Genomic DNA, 14,699 nt, shown 5'->3' with positions numbered 1-14,699 from the left:
CCTAAGCCCCACGTGGCTACGATGGTCAGGGCACCATTCTACTCCTTGGATGAGAAACACTATTGCATCCGCCATACTCCCCGGACATTGCACCGTCCGATTATCACCTGTTCCATTCCTTGGACAATCATCTTAGAGAACGCCAGTTCAAAACACTAGTAGAGGTTCGAAATACACTTGATACCTTCTTCGCTTCAACAAGTTCTACCGCGATGAAATCCATGGATTTCCAGAACGTTGGCACAAGGTCGTCGATGCTGATGGGACTCTTTTTGATCTTCCAGCTACGTCTTAGGTAACATACCGATGTTCTAAGGTGGTGGTTGAAAAAGCGACAGAACTTTCTTGGTTACCATTATCTTAAATCCTACTCCATTACGTTAATTTATTGCTTTTCCAAAATTATTAAACGAAGCAAATTCCTGATGCAAATTCATTAATATTATCGGATTAAATTATAAAACTCTCTAAAAAGAAAAATTCTCTATGCTCGTTTCTTTGTAAATTTTGTTTCTATAGGCTAAATGATTTTCGTTAAATAATGTGCATCTGCATTCTTGAGTGCGATAGCGATTTAGTTAAATCTCAACTCTGTTAAAATTCACTTAAAGTTCGCATCGATAAAGCCAACTCAAGGGAGAGGAGAGATGATCATAATTTACATTGAATGGCTCAACCACAGAAGAACCCCCTTTTTTTTGTCAGGCTGAATCTACCATGTTCGGGTTTGGGTCTGAGAAAGATTTAGTTATTTGTCAATTTGGGTAAGAAACCGCTGGCGTTATAGGTTTTAAAGGAGATATGGCAAACGAGATACTTTTATCTTTTTGGGTGTTTCTCTCTCATGGTACCAATAATAATAATAATAATAATAATAATAATAATAATAATAATAATAATAATAATAATAATAATAATAATAATGCACACAATATGGGTAACAATGAACAAATAATGGTGGAATGGTTTTGTTGAACTTCAGTTTTCAGATCATTAATGTTTTTCGTTGTAGATCTTAATTGAAGCGCGATCGTATCTCTGCACAGTTAACTTGTAGCTTGTAGCGATAAAATGTTAACTTTTAGAGATACGACTTGCAACAATAGCCGCTGTTGCTGATGTATCATGCAACCAGTAGTCATTTCAAAAGATTTCCCTTCGGGGAGACATTCAACATACTGCCAGTAGAACTTTTCTGTGTCTTGATCTATACCGCGAACTTGGACAAGGTAGAAGCATGTACTCTTTTTTAAAGGGAAAGTCTACCTCCATTGAGCGGAAACCTGATTTTAACGGAAATTTTTGCGAGTCTTGCTCGATTCTGCTGAAGACAGGATTCACTGTACATATCATGGAGGGAATTTAATAGCTCCGAAGGGAATATCTCATCCCCCTCGGGCTACCCTCTGAAATCATCACTGAAGGAAACATTTCTCCAGTGCTGATACAAATCAGCTTCAGTTTGTTCTGTAGCAGTTTGCAACGCTGAAAAAAAAAGGCTCCACTTTTGTTATTTAACATTAAATCCACAGTTATTGAACTGATCTGTAGGATTACAAAAAATCTATAATCACTCTACTCTAAAACAAAAATGGGCACAAACACAAAAATTGAGTTTCATTTTTATAATATTTAATTTTTAAGCTAGATGTTACTCCAACACATAAGCTCACCAGAACAAATGGAAGTTGGATGATTAGTGACAATCCATTCTCCAATTGATTCCCAGATTATGGATATAAAATGCCTGGGTATTTATTTCAGCGGGTAAATACCCGGGTATTTACCCAAAATGGGTATTTTAGTGGGTATTTTATGTTTCAATTAGCATAAATGGATTTTTATCGTTGTCAATGAAAAATATAATGGCCATGTGTATCACCTGCAACAGAAGCACTAAATAACCACTTAATTAATCATTTGTTCTAGTAATTAAAGAATGAATTTGACATTTACAGTAATTACATTTGACATTTACATTAATACAGTAGAATTTCCTACCTACTCACCATAATTTTCTTTCTACTTACACTAAACTTCCTTCTATTACCCTTGGCGGAAAATAATTATCCATTCTACCCTGTGAATTCTTACCTTGGTGTGCCCCTGAGGCATCCAATCAATTATGCGGTAGAATTTGGTAGTGGATTTGGTAAACCAACACAAAAATTTAAAATTTATGACAGAACGTAACGATGACTAAAGAAAATGAAGTCAGTTGTAACCAAACCAGTCATACACTATTATTAGGTATTCTGCCTGCCAGCAGCTCCTGGTATTAATGACACGGAATTTAAGTAGGGATGGTATCGAGACGAGACGAGACGAGACTTTGTACAGTCTCGGTCTCGTCTCGGTTTAAAAATAGCTGTCTCGGTCTCGGTCTCGTCTCGAGTCAAAAATCGCCGTCTCAGTATCGTCTCGGTCAACAAATGCTTGTCTCGATCTCGGTCTCGGTCTCGAGGGCCAAATCTCGGTCTCGTCTCGAAAGTCTCGAAATAAAAAGGTGAAATTAAAATTGTAAAAATATTATTATTGTAAAGTCTGTCATTTCTGCTTCCTATTTTTGGCCTTATTCTTGACTTAGAATTATAGTATGATGTACTTCTTCAGAGCTAATTTGCTAGCGTTGATGCCTTTTATGCGTGTGTTCCAGTTTCAATCATCAGTGGGTATATCATATCTGGGATAAAATTCTAAAATAACCCATATATCACTTTCAGCAAAAGACTTTCTCATATGGCCTCAGTACTGCCTATACAATTAAACTCTATTAAATTTACTTCAGTACTATACAGTAGTTTATTTCCTTCCTTAGAATAAGAATTGTTCAATACATTCTAACAGATAACGCAACACATAACAGCATGAATGTATTTAATCGTACCGAAATAGAAATATAACAATTTCTCATTTATTATCCAATACATTCTGTTTTGACTGTCATTTTAAAAACATAATATAACGTTCATTATCTGAACAAATAGGGTAAATTATTACTACAATATATTTTGTTTAAAATTGATCAAATGCTTTATTACCGTTTCACATCTACGTGTTTAATTGACACCTTATAACACGAAATTCCTGAACTTTGTGGTGGGAGCTACGGCACTCATCTTTGCTATGTGTGGCCTCGGGTTGCATCATGAAACAAGTTAGATTCAAAGTCAGATGTTTCGCATAGTTCGCGTCTAAATTTAAGTACATTCTGTTTCTTATACAAGTTCCTAAAGTTGTAATGCATTACATACGTATACGTATATCCACTGCCATAACATAGATTAAGCTTATTCCTGAGCTCTTATCGGTGCATGTGATCTTTATTCGAGAAAACCAAAAACCAATCATGCGTTCATTACGTTGAAATTTTATATTGATTGAAAATTACTTGCGAAACATGAACATACATATTATATAAGCATATAGGTAATTCGAGCTAACTGTATCTATTGTAACTTACTCTCTTACGTTCTACAAGTTATGTTTGACTTGGATAACCTTTTAAGGCTCTTGCATTCTGGTGCAACCAAATGAAATTACTAACTTGTAATAAACAATATCATAAGAAATGTAATCAATCTTACCTTACTACATAATTCCTCGATAGTCTGTTGGCAGTCTATCAATTCTATCGGTATTTTTGGAAATATATATATATTAATTGGAATATGTTTATTATTCACAAATCTTCGATAATACAAGGTTATGTCTTTGGAGAAACAGGAAAATAAAATGAAGAACAGGAAAAATGTCAATCTAAACAACAACAAAAAAAAAAAAAAAAACAGTCCATGAACATCCACTCAGTATTCACTTTAAGTTTTCTTTAATCTTCTTCCATGTAATTGAACCTGATAAGTCTGTTATATCGAAGGTGATGAATAAATTTGACGTCTGAGAAATAATATGCAGCTCTAGCCAACTTCAGGAAGACGACGCACTAACCCACTCTGAGGGACACAAGACAAGGACGACGTACATAATAGCACCGACCAAGTATACTGCTTTACATTATTCAATTATTAAATTTGGACATATTAATGATTTTCCTTACACACCTTTGTTTTCTCTGATAAGAGCGTGAAACAATACACCTACAAATTTGCTCTAATTACACAATTAGCAGTAAGAGTGATAACATTTACTTCTTTGCTTTACTATTAATGTATCAGCGCAGCCGTCGTGACTTACAATAAATAGTAATACTATCAAAAATTAGTTCCGAACCACTACGAACGGGATTACACTTTTAAAATACAAAACAAGTCAGTAATACTCTGACAGCGGGACGTGCGATTTATTCAGCAACCGTCACCCAAATATATTCACTGGTGATACGTGCAATTTACTCAGCAACTGTCACTCACCTTTTTATACATCTGAAATGTAACCTGTGTAGACGGAACTCCACTGTATTAACATCTTTATGCCCATAGCCTTGACGGACTCCACTGTACTATGATGGTGCACTTTAACAAACTATCAGGTGTGATAGAAATATTTCGTAACTACTTTTCAGATTGAAGTAGGTAGATTCGCCGAAACTGATGGTAAACGCTTACTTTCGTATTTTTGACTAGAGAGCGTCGAGGAGATACACGTTCTTTTATCAGAAGCCAATTCTGATTAAACTACACTGAAATACGTAGAAGAACCTGACAAATTATCTGAGAGGAACTGCTCTTTGGTATCATCTCCAATAACATACCACACTTTTGTTTACGGAATAGTAGTGATGATAAACACAAAATCAAAAGAACATTATTAACATAAAAGCGTAAATATTTCGAAGCAAATTATATACTGTATTAAATACTGATAATAGCAATAAGTAGCAATAAACATATAGAAATTCTTACAATACACAATCAAGAAACATACATAAATTTCTTCCAAATACCTTTGGTTGTTGAATTTTTAATGGTTGAGGACGGACGTTTAGGCTATTAGGAATGAAGATTATCGAAGTTGTGGGAGCTCACTGCGGGAAAACACGTTTGTAATTAAGCACTCATTGTAATAATTTGCCACGAGACTGCTCAAATGTAAATAGATCCCTTGTTAAATGATATTAATTCATGCAATAGATTACCTCAATATAGCAATAAGAAGTCGTTGGATTAATATGAAAAAAAAAATCAGCAGTACCCAGACCTTACAATTTTTTTTAATCACAAGCCCCCTGAGAGCTGGCTTTTGGTTCAAGAATTTCCAGGTGATGATATGCACTATAAACTATCACTTTCTGAATATTCGATGATAAATTTCCTTGTTTATACTTCTATGAAGACCACAGTATTTCAAATATAATTAGAAATGTGTTTCCATGCAGTTCGTCCCACTGGTCATGCAGATAAAACGAGTTTCTTCCAAAACATCTTGGATATCAATCGACTTATTATCTAAACTTTACCTGCATATGAAGCAGAAGAGACGGAAAATGTAAAACAAGCCATCAAGAACTCAAACTCCCACTGATACATCACTTCAGCAATTTATAAACACGTGTGTCTACATGTCGATGTTACACGGCTTTCTATATTTTACGATATTGTTGTAATTATATAAGTAACTCCGTTCCTTCAACACACAATAAACTCTGTATGGCTTGTAAATGTTTTCGTATTATTCTTTCTTCACATTAAATCTATTTAACACTGCTTCAGCGTAATTTTGTGCGTAATATATTGTACAAAAACTCATATTGTTACGTCTTCCTTGATAAGCTAGCCTCGCGCCAGGTGCGCTTTCGCAAGTTCTGACTAACGCAAGCTAGCCTCGCGCCGGGTGCTTTCGCACATTCTGAATAACGCAAATCGCAATATTTGCAACGGAATTTACAAGCTTCGGAAATTTCGGTGTAAAAGTTACTGAAATATTTATGCATTCTTCCGTACAGAGAACAATAATATATAATTAACTGAGGCGGAAAATCAGTCCGTCTCACTATTTTCTCTCTCTCGCCAAAACAAGTGATTCTTAACTTTCTAGTTTTCTTTTGTATTCATTTTCGTAGTTTTGCAGCAACATGAAATATTAAATAGTCAAAACTATTTTTTTTTCGCTGTATGACTTTCGTTAAATTTTGGATCCAATTTTACCCTACCTTACCTAGTAAATTTATACAGTGTATATATATATATATATATATATATATATATATATATAGGGGCGGATCCAGGATATGATCAAGGGAGGGGCTAAACCATAATTTGCCGTTTTATCCAGTGTAAAGCTGAATTGAAGCCCATTTTATCCAGTGTAAACCTGAGCGTCAAGGGGGGGGGCTATAGCCCCTTAGCCCCCCCTTAGATCCGCCCTTGTATATATATATATATATATATATATATATATATATATATATATATGAACATTAGTGGTAGACTATGTTAAGTCACTTTTTGGTCAAATTGAGTTAAAATACTCAAGACTATGTTCTTTGTAGACAAATAAAATAGACTATGTTCTTTCTAGTGGTGTAATAATGTAAGTCTAAAGCCATCTTACTACTTTGTAACTACTTATAGTTTGAAAAACAGTATTATAGATCTTAGTTAAGGAACCGGTTTTTCGCTTCTCCTGTAAAATTACGAAATTATGACTTGGTTTAGTTTACCTATGAGGTCTCGATATAAAATCATCACCATCATCATAATCAAGCATTATCAATGCACTGAAGTCTTCCCAAGTTTTCTCTACAACTGTCTATCTTGGGTAATTCTTTTCCAGGTTACTCCCCAGTGGTTCCTGATTTTGTTACTATTTCTTGTATGCGGACATTTCCTAGGTTGTTTTCGTCACGTGGTATCCAATCTAAAATTGTTTTCGTCTATCGATCATGATTTCGTCTTGCAATATGGCCATCACATTTTCCGGTCTATTTTAAACATTATTTCATTAGTACCAGTCATTAGTTGCCAGATAATTCATTTCTATATATTTGGGCTACAAATAGTTCATATCCTCTACTTCTGGAGCACAGACACGCTACTTTTGGATCTTCAGATCTGGCAACACTGACTCAATTATTTAAATCAACACAATGTAAGAACCCCCATTTGTTGTAATGGCTAGTACGCTTGATTTTGGTTCGCATGGTCCCGAGTTCGATTCCCGGTGGCGGTAATGTTCAACGACCGAAGTTTTTTGGATTCCACTATGATCAGTAACTCCACGTCTCCTTTAGCCGCCCTAGCATAAACGTGAGACGTTAAACTAAAACAAAACAAACCAAAAATCAACACAATGTGTATTACTAACTGTAAGTCTTTGAATAATTGCATATAGCTATATGGTATGGATTGAGTTTGAGATGGTCGATGGTCAAATTATAACAAATGAAATGCAGTTAGGGTGTAATTAAAATTTTAATAAAGCAGTGTTTTAATCTAAAAAAAATACACCAGGCCTAAGGCTTAGCGAGAACAACTAGTGCTACTGAAAAGCTTTCAGTTACGTTTAGTGTTGTAAATAGAAAAAAAAAACGTTCGTATTTTTTCAGAAATGTACGTTTTTTTTAGAAAAAAAAACATTGCCTCTCGTTTTTTTTTTAAATTTCGCTTTTTTTCAAATAGCCATTTGTAATGTATCTTACGTCATTTATGTCTGAAGTATTTTTATGTATGTGTAATTACCATAAAATGCAACATAAATTAAACACTAGATACTGATACGGTACAAATATTTTACAATTTATATGAGCAGCGTACCTACTAATAATCCGGGTTTCTGTAGTGTTTCACCAATATCAACCAAGAAATAAAAGTATAGATGAACATTTTTTTTTTTTCGTGAAAGTAGGCCTTTAATAAGTACGAAAATAATATCACGAACAGTATAAAATGCAAATAACTTGTCTAAAGGTTAACACTAATACTAATTTGCCTATTAATATTTTTGTGAATATCATATATAAATAATTTGTCGACTAGATATATGATATGCATTGCTGGGCTGTGCAACACGTGCATTTGCACTGGGCTGCAATATCTGTCATTAGTATTTTATTTAAAATAAATATTTCTTGTTGGAGACAGACTTCATGATCATGGTAGCTAAATTTACTAAGCCAGGGGTGCCCACAAGGGGGGCTATGACGCAAATTGCGTCATTGAAATATATGGGGGGTTAAAAATCTATATAAATATGCTTGAGGGTGTGTAAACATTAATCGAAAAGATTTTTTTTTTTCATGGAAGAACACCTACGGATAGACAATTGAGGGGGATGCGTCATGGACATGAGGGGGATGGGCACCACTGACTAAGCTGACCTTCTATTTGAATACTACACTCATAAATTATCTTTAGGTCGCATTAGTTTAAGTCACATGATCAGTGCTAAAGCAAATGGTAAAATATATCTCAGAATAAAGTGCTTGATTGTTGTCAAATACAGGAACTCAATTCTCGAATGCCTGTCCCCTTTGGTTAGTTATCAAAGTTCTGATATGAAAGCTTCTCTTGTCTTTGTCGCAAATAAGATCGTTATCATGGAAGGTAGAAACACTTTTAAAAAATAACAGATGTAGAAGGAAAATCAAGAAATAAGGTAAAAGAGCTACTTGCATTATAATTGCAAACTGACATGTTTAGATTGAAACTCGATATTGAATTCTATAAAAAGCATTAACATCTTTCAGATGTATTTGCTTTATCTTTCACTAACATAATAGATTAACAATTAAAGAAAAACAGACCCAACAATATGTATTTGTAGTAAGTATTTAAGCCTTTCTGAGTGCGAGTGTAGTTTCCCTCCCTTTCGTTGTTCATGCTGGAGTAGCATACTTAAAATCGTGACTTTTAAGATTTGTTCTTTCTGGAGAAAGATTTAGGCGGCAAATTACGTCATTGCGCGGGCGACAAATTGCCTAGGGCCGCGGCCGGCCCGATGATATGTACACTCATGTCCACAATGATTGTCGCATATCTATAACTGTCTTCTTGTAAGAATATAATTTGATAATAATTTTGCAGGGTACTTTTAAAACTGATACTATGTGTATAATCGGAAAATGTATATTTGTGGTAAATTTCAAAGGAAAAGAATTATAAATACGAAAATGAGAAAGAGTAAAAGAAACTGTTGCTAAATGGACAAGAAAGTTTTATTTTCGTTTTATTGTTCTTATTTACTGCTGTTTTGACATGAAATTTTCCACATACATGTCTTTGCCGATTATACACATACTAACATTATAAGAAATACCAGGCGGATTCGTTATCAAATTATATTCCTACAACAACATATTTATAGACATGCGACAATAATCTTGGACATGAGTGTACATACAAGACATGAATATAGGATGACATTATTTGAAGTAATGTAGGGTGTTTCAAAATGAATATTAGGGTTTTCAAACTTTGTAGTATCTAATACAATTAACTTACAATTATAAGTATTATCAAATTAAAGAGCAACTCAAACAGTTTTGTACACATGCATGCCATGCATTGTTTCCTCTGTCTGCCGTTAGAAAGAGCAAGTAGCAAAGATGGAGACTAGAGACCAGAAAGCTTTGTGTGTTTTAACTTTGCAAAGACTGAATCTGTAGTTACAGTGCAACCGTCTGTGTGAATTAAATGTTTTGTGCCATATGGCGGAAAGTTTATGGGCCTTTCTCACCTATTGACTCAATGTGTGCCATGTGACGAATGAAGCTCACATCGAACACTTGAAGCAAAAACTGTTTGAGGTGTTCTTTTATTTGATGTATCGTTTATAATTGTAGATAAAATGTAATAAGTACTACGAAGACTTAATCCCCGATATTCATTTTGAAACACCCTGCATTTCTCAGCATCAGTATTGGAACTAAGATGTAAAAAGGAGAGATTGTGATTGTTCACAACAACGATATTATTATTAGTCAAGACTATAATTACTACAACAACACAAGTTAGTAGTCAAAAAATGTAATTAAATGTACACTCGTAACCCTTTCAGGCCCAGGTGGCCAAAGTGGCACATACGGATGTGTCAATTTTTTAATCCGCTCCTGTATGGTCACTAATTAAGATATCGGTATATATATTTTTTGCCAAATATGGTTGGTCCATAGTTTATCATTTTAGTTTCTTTATCTTCTGTGTGTCGAATTTCCCTCTCAAATTTCACCCCAGTAAAAATTCGAAAATTTTCGAATTTTCTTTATTATTTTTCCCCTGTAGCTTCATTCGTTGTAGAGAGACCTCCTTAAGACTTGTCAGGTAGATACGTCGGATGGATACCTAATTGTTGACATCAATTGGACGGGCTTGCGCGCAGTGTTGCCAACTCCGGAAATTAAAATCTCCTTAAATTTGGGCAAAAAATTCGAAATTTTTGTTATAAACCGTACCTATACGTCCGAATGCAAGTGAACTTACGCCAGTCGAACATTTGTTCTTACTGAACAAACTCGGGTACATATCGTTACAGTGGAGTAATTAGGGAACGCACGAAAAATTCGGATTAAGGTTCTAACTCTTGATTTTCTCCTACTTTTCTCTTTATCGAAATATATTTTTGGTAATTAAAAGCAGTTTCTTAAATATCGCCATGATACTTGTAGGATATATTAGTAATGTACCAGTGTTTATTTTAAGATAGTTTTCGTCTGTCTAGTAGCAGTCTTGTCAGCTACGGAAAATTTTAATTCAAGATGTTAGGGGAAAATTACGTGTTTTGTCTATTATATCCCTCTTGTTGGCTACATAGGAACAAAAGTACCAGTATCTGAAAGCCTTGTCTTTACCCTTCACAACGCACTATAGAAAGTTTCAATAGGATAGTTAGGAGAAGTACAGTTAAGGTTTACAGTAGACCTTGTTCTCTAAGTGGAAAGATAACTGTGATTTTTTAGGTAGACTGAAATATTTTTTAATGACCTGCTTACTTTATTAGATATTGTCACAATACTTGTAGGGTATATTATAGGGATACCAAAGCTTCTTTTAAGATAGTTTGTGTGTGTCTGCTAGCACTGTTGCCAGCTACAGAAAATTTTAATTTCCGATTTTAGGGAGAAATTTTGAAAAAAAAATCCCTTTTTGTCTCTATTATTTCCCTCTTGTTGGCTACATTCAAACAAACGTACCACTATCTGAAAGCCTCATCCTTAGCCTACACAGCGCACCATAAAAAGTTTCGGTAGAATAATTAGGGGAAGTACAGTTGAGGTTTATAATAAACTATGTTCTGTAAATGGTAAGAAAATTGTGAATTTCTGAGGTAGAATGAGATTTTTTTTTTTAATCATGCTTACTTTGTTAGATATCGCCATGATACTTGTAGGAAGTATTCTTGGAGTACGAAGGTTTACTTTCAGATACTTTACGTCTGTTTTATGGCAGTGTTTCCAGCCAAAACAATTAATTCTCGATTTAAAGTAAAAAATTTGGCAAATTTCCCTTTCCCCTCTATTATTTCCCTCTTGCTCGCTACGTTGCAACAAATGTACCACTACCTGAAAGCCTTCTCTTTCGCCTACAGAACGCACCATAAAAAGTTTCAATAGGATAATTAGAGAAGCTGTAGCCCCGGCATATCTGTAAGGTTTTGGCTTCTGAGGCGTAAAAAGTGTCAAAATTTCATGTGTATGGAAACAGAGATTTTTTTCTTTCTCTCTTTGAATTGAAGCCAGCGACTATAGGTTTTCACTGTACTTTGTCAACGTACCAAATAATGTTTTTAGGTGACTTAGACCCATATGGCGACAGTGGTGCTAGATACAAAAAATCTTGAAATTCGGTTGGGGATTTTTTGTAAATTTTCACCCCAACATTTCTCTCAGTAATTTCCCACCCGCTCGCAACAGTGCAATGTAACGTACACCAAAAAATAGCCACATTCCTTTTCTAAAAAACAAGGTCTTAACCATATCAATAGGGTAAATGGTTTTTGAGCAATAAGTCACTAACTGACAAAGTAGGAAAACGCCAAAAATGATCTGGGTCCGAAAGGAATAATCACACGATTTTGCTCGTATAGGTACAAGGAAACAAACGATTTGTAAGTTACGAGGGCTTCGACTCAAGTTCTATTGATTATTTCAATAATCTTCAAGATAAATCAATAAATAATAGCTGCCAGAAAAAAAACAGACATTTGAAAAAAAACATGAAAAAGAACGATGTTTTTTATTGAAAAAAACTTCACAGAAAAAAACGTTTTTTTACAACACTAGTTACGTTTAATTTCAGTTACAATTTGCTTTTACATGTATTGCTGGAACGAAAACTTTGACATTAACATTATAAGTAGCCCAAAGACTATGAAAAACATCGTGTTTTGAAAACATTCTTGCACCATAAAACAAATTACGAGTAATTTTAAAATATTTTGTATTTTAGCTACGTATTTTGCACTATATTTATAATAATATGTAGCAATTTATTTAAGTTCGCAACACTGCTTAAAACAATGTAACTGCGACTTGTTGTAATTAAAACTACTGAACACTAATGTTATAATGTTCCTGACATTTGAGTTATTAGAGATCTCCAAAATGTTGATGTTAGTGATATGCAGTGGCGTATTTACGATTTTGTTTCGGGAGGGGCTTTGCTATCTTTCGGGGGGGGGCTTTCCCTCGAAATGTGAAAATTCTGCAAGATATTTCATTTACTTTACTATACTAAGTAAGATTTCGGGGGGGCTTAAGCCCGGAAGCCACCCCCCTAAATACGCCACTGGTGATATGTATTGTCCTTTGTTACACTGAATAATATATGTGCTTTTGTGGTTTAATTTAATATCTAAATTAGAAATATGTAGAACTCTTTCGTGGCTAAGCAGTTAGTCTATGGCGTGAGAGACCCGGGTTAGATTCCCGGCGGGAGCTCATGTGGTTTAGATTCAACGTTAATCAGTAGGTTCAGTCTCATATAACCTCGCTGCTAAAAGAGGCGTTAAACTCAATTAAAAAATGAAATGAAATTTTTGAGTTTTACGTCCCACGGTAATGCCGGTTAGGCTAAAGGATACTGTAATGATGAGAGATGAATGAAATGGTGGAATGAAGAAAGTGGGAGGAAACGGGAGAACCCCGAGAAAACCCACGCACTAAACTAAATTAACTGAACAGAAATATGTAATATCAAACGTAGTGCAATTTGAGAAATTACAACTTTATGTTGCGTTGGCAACATTGCTTGTTTATCTAGTGCTATTGCAGAGTATCTAGAAGAATTTCCCCTTCCATATTTCACACAGCATGTTAAAAGAATTCAGCATTTTTAATATATATGACTATTATATATAACTAGATGAAATACCCATTTTTCGCATGGGACCAGTATTTGGAAGTCAAGGCCTGTGGGAGTACTACTATCTCAGCAACCGCAAAAACCATGTATTTGACACTAATATCGGTCATTTTGTATTATTTTTACATGTCTCGGTATCCCTCGTGTGAACCCCGGCCCGCAGCTGAATGGGGTGAATTTGGAGGTTAATGCAATCGGAATTTCACCATTGATCTCAGAAAACGTTAAAACTGTTTGACACTAATATCGGTCATTTTGTATTATTTTTACGTCTCGGTACTCCCCTCCCCCGCAAGTGAACCACGGCCCGCATGCACTGGTAGCTGACTTTAAAAGTCATCGCTAATGGAAGTATCATCATTGATCTCAGCGACTGCGAGAACTATGTATTCGACACTACTATCGGTCATTTTCTACTACTTTTACATGTCCCGGTAAACGCCCCTCCTGATTCAAAATTTAAAAAAAAAAAAACGCTTCTTCTTGGTCTGAAGCCTGGGACCCAGGCCGCACACAGGCAATCAGAAAGACAGGCACTCAGACACACAGACAAACAAACTCTTCCTTTTACTTATATTAGATATGATATACAGGCGAGGATCCAAGGGGAGTGTTAAAAGGATTATATCTCCCCTTGACGCTCAGCTATACACTGTATAAAATGGGCTTCAATCCTACTTCTTTCTTTTCACTGGATAAAATGTTAAACTATGGTTTAGCCCCTCCCTCGATCATATCCTGGACCCGCTGGTATATGTATATATATATATATATATATGTGTGTGTGTGAGTGTGTGTGTATGTGTGTTGAGAGAGGGAGAGAGGCAGAGATGACTATACACATCAGCAGTGGATTTTGTTTCGGGAGAGGCTTGAGAACGAGTAAGAAATATTTGTGTTGTACGTGCAATGCGAAAAAATTATCACAAATCTATTTCGGAAGGGGCTTCAGTCCGATAGCCATCCCCTAAATACGCCACCAGGGATTTATTTGTAGCCAGGGAAGCCTGGGAATTTCCCCCCTTCTAAGTTTTGGTTTCCCTGTCTCTAGGTTTAATTCAATCTTCCCAGCCTGGGAAGGTATTTTCCACCTTTCTTAGGCTATACAATCTGCTTCAAAGTACAATAATTCAATTCCATATTTTAGTAACAATTCTTTACTTTTTTAGTATGTTTATTGTCGCGAGCTATGCTGGTCTTGTTTATAGAATTGTTTCCCGAAGAAAAAATTTGCAGCTGATACCAGTGATTATCATACTTCATCTGAGTAGCATAATAATAATAATAATAATAATAATAATAATAATAATAATAATAATAATAATAATAATAATAATAATAATAATAATAATAATAATAATAATAATAGAACATTTTTAGTTATTAATGAGCAGTCACTGTAGTTGTGATTTGGTAGTTTCTTAATTGACAAGCACCTTAAAA

Source organism: Thermobia domestica, chromosome 9, assembly GCF_964235325.1.
Source record: "Thermobia domestica chromosome 9, izTheDome1.hap1.1, whole genome shotgun sequence".
NCBI classification, from domain to species: Eukaryota; Metazoa; Arthropoda; class Insecta; order Zygentoma; family Lepismatidae; genus Thermobia; species Thermobia domestica.
This window is presented reverse-complemented; position numbering follows the sequence as displayed.